Below are 3,467 nucleotides of genomic sequence, written 5' to 3'. Positions count from 1 at the left end.
TGACCCCATATTCCAAATCTCATTTTCAGATGCCATTTCCTTAACTAGCTTTTTGCTGCCCAAATCTGCCTTTCAGCTGAAATCCTCACCTTTAATCAGCAGAAGTGATTAAAAAAAAAAAAGACCTATGGCACTAACTTTCTGTAACTGGACTTAATACATAATGTTGCAGGAACTATTAGTTTCTACTCTCTCCTACAGCTCTTGGAAAGTAGCCTGTCATGTCCCAGATACATGCTCAGGGAGACAATGGACCTTTATATTGTTCAATAATGCCTACTCAGTGCTGTCTCTGAATGATTCCAGGGAGATCAGCCACTAGTCAATATATAAGAACAGAAAAGAGACCACCAAAATGTGAAGGGGTCAGAAGTCAAATGCTACTGAATCCTTTGGGCTTTGTGCAGTGATGCTAGCCCAACACCTGGGCAAACCATTCTGAACCCATGCTTCAGTATTTCCTGTGTACCCTGCTTCATTCTGGTTAGGTTGGGCAGAGAAAACACACAGTTCCCTCCAGTTTCTGTGGTCATGTGGACTGGTTACCCCAATGTGAAAACTGTGCCTTCCTGAAGGTTACTGTAGTATTTCCACTTTATGAAGTTCAATGAAAGTTGCTACATAAAGTTATTGGATGGGCTGAGGTTCTAACCTGATATGACCTAGAAGTCATCCACTTTGGGGCATTGCAAAAAATTCAGTTTGAAGTGTTCTATCCTTTGATGTTCAAATTCATGTATTTTTAAAAATAAATATACTTGTTATTAGTAAAATTCTGTGCATGATCTCAAGATGAAAGATACTGTTATTTAAGAAACTTTTCTAATATATTCCATTGTTCCTTTAAAAATGCTTTTCTCCTTAAGGATTACAAAGGACTTGGTTTGCTTTGTACAAATAACAAAAGCTTAGAATTTAGCTAAAAAAGCATAAGATAAAAAAAGTCTCATATTAATGATTATAAGACTATAGATATTAAATTATTATACAAAATGAAGTCACATTCTTAATAATAATATTACCAATGAAAATGGAATTTATAGCAAATTTTTAATTATAAGAAATGCTATATGTGTGGGATAGAAACCACTGCCAGATCTCCAAAATCAGAGTCTGAGTCGGACTGCTTGTATTTGACCTCTTTTGGTATTTAAGGATTTAGGACAGACTTCTTACTGCTAGAGTAGTGTAAAACTTTAAGAAATGGAATGTTGTAATAGAATAAGAAATCTGGGATTCACAAGAAAATAATCTAGCAAAAGAAGAGGAATAAAAGAACAGGCTTAAACATGAAGCAATGAGATTTTAGACAATTTAGATTTTATTAGCTATATTCTCATTGTGCTTAACTCTAAAACTCAGGAGACAATATTTCTACTTAAATATGTTGTCAAAATGTTCAAAGATTGCTGAAATAAAGATCATTCCTGAGACTTGTATAAGAAAGATTCAATATAAGTGGAATTGAGATAAAATGTTTATTTGTCAAATCTTAAAGCTCTATATAAATGTTAATGATAATTATCCTTATTATTATTGTCAGTTTGAGGAACTCCTGATGTGGAAGCTCCCTTTACCCATGCAGATCAGCAGCTCACTTGGAATTTATATTGTCCTAGATGGTATTTAGGGGTTAAATGGCTTGCCTAGGGTTACACAGCTAGTAGCTTTCACAAGTAGGTCTCTAACTGAGATCCTCCTAAGTTCCAGGCTAGCCGTCAATTCACTTATCAACCCAGCCACTAGACTGCCTCATTGACTGTCTGGCCAAACTAATAAACTAAGTGAGCAAACTATTCTCTGTCCATCCTAGAATATTTCCTCCAGCTGGGCTGGTGTCTTTCCAGTAGTCAATCCCTGGAGATGCTTCTCCATCCTGGCTGACTCTGAACATCTCACTTCCTCCCACCTGCAAGTCCCTTGCTGTTATCAGCTGAGCATCTCCCTTTGGGAACTCTTCTACCCTCCTTCCTTTTATCCTGGGTCTCATTTACCCAGACCTCCAGTGGGAGGAAAGAGTTCTCTAACTTCTGCCAACCCTTTTAAAGGTTTTCTAAGGGTATTTGCTGCTAATAGTTACAAGTAAGTTGAGTGTGCAAGATTATAAAAATGACCACATCATTTTAGAAGTAGATTGTGGGACTACATAGAGCCTGAAGGGATCTTAGAATCTGTCTAGTTTCACTCCTCTCAAATTGGAGTTAAAACTAAGGCCCAGGGAGATAGAGTTTGAGGTGTCTATGGGAATCCAATTGGAAATGTCTAACATGTATCTGGGATCATAGCTTAGGTGAGAGGTTTGAGTTCGAAATATGGATCCAGGAATTGTCAGCACAGAGATGATCATTAGAATCATGATTTGATGGGAGATGATGAGATCATTAAATGAGGGGGAGTAGAGAGAAGAGAAGGTCCAGGACAGAACCAGAAGCACACTTAAGTTTAAGAGGAGGTGACTCCAGGACACAATACCTAAAAGAAGGTGATGAGGAACTCCAGGAAGCCTTGGTTAGAGGTGGAACATCGATGATGACTCATCAAAAGAGCCTGAAAAGCAGGGATCACATAGGTAACAACAAGACACAGATAGAATGAAGTTTCGGAGAGAGAAGAGTCTATTCTGGAAAAGGGGGTTTGTCAGCAATCTCAGAGAGGTTAACAAAGATGAAGTCTGGTAAAAAAAAAAAAAGGCATTCAGATCGGTTAATTAAGCGATTTTTGGTAAAGTTGGAGAAAGCAGTTTTGTATAAATGAAGGGAAGGGGGCTTAGAAATCAGCAGAAGGAGTGACATCAAACTCCTATTACTTTTTTGACTCAAAAAAGGAGAAGAGATATAGGCTGATAGCTTGAGGGTATTTATATCTCTGATCTTCAATGAAAATTTCAGCATAGCTAAATGCTGTAAAGGTTCCCTCTCTTCCCTGACACCTTCTCTTAGATGTTTGTCTTGGAATCAGCTCCTCTTAAACTTGGTTTCTGTATTAGGCTTTTACGAGTCCATCTGGAGTGACAAGGGTGGACAATGCCGCTAGCGGTCTTGGGCTCTTCTAGAACCTGTTTTGTAGTCCTTTCTCCCTCTCTGGGTGTGGGGCCTTTGCTTAAAGAAGGCATTTCTCTGTTTTGTCCCAAAGCTTCCTTCCCTGTTCTGTTATGTAATTGACCTTGCAGCTGCCTCCTTGTCCTCCCTAGAGGTCTTGATGACTCTGGCTCTTTGGAAGTCCTACATTTGGCCCATTTCTCTAAGTCTGTTCTCTTAATAAATGCTTGTTGACTTGATTTGCCTTTGTCTAATCATTATTAGGTCCATTTATCCAGTTCTAACTTCTTAATCTCCAGACTTGAGTCTCTAATCTTCTATTGAATATCTCATACCAGATGTCTTATGGCCATCTTAGACTCAACATATCCCAAACAGAACTCATTATCTTTTCTTCCAAGTCCTCCCCTTTTCTCAACTTTCTTCTTA

This window comes from Petaurus breviceps, unplaced genomic scaffold (genome assembly GCF_028583685.1).
Source record: "Petaurus breviceps papuanus isolate PSGF00001 unplaced genomic scaffold, PetGlider_PUasm1.0 229, whole genome shotgun sequence".
Classification (NCBI taxonomy): domain Eukaryota; kingdom Metazoa; phylum Chordata; class Mammalia; order Diprotodontia; family Petauridae; genus Petaurus; species Petaurus breviceps.
The sequence above is the reverse complement of the archived record's forward strand: the minus strand, read 5'-3'. Positions refer to the sequence as shown.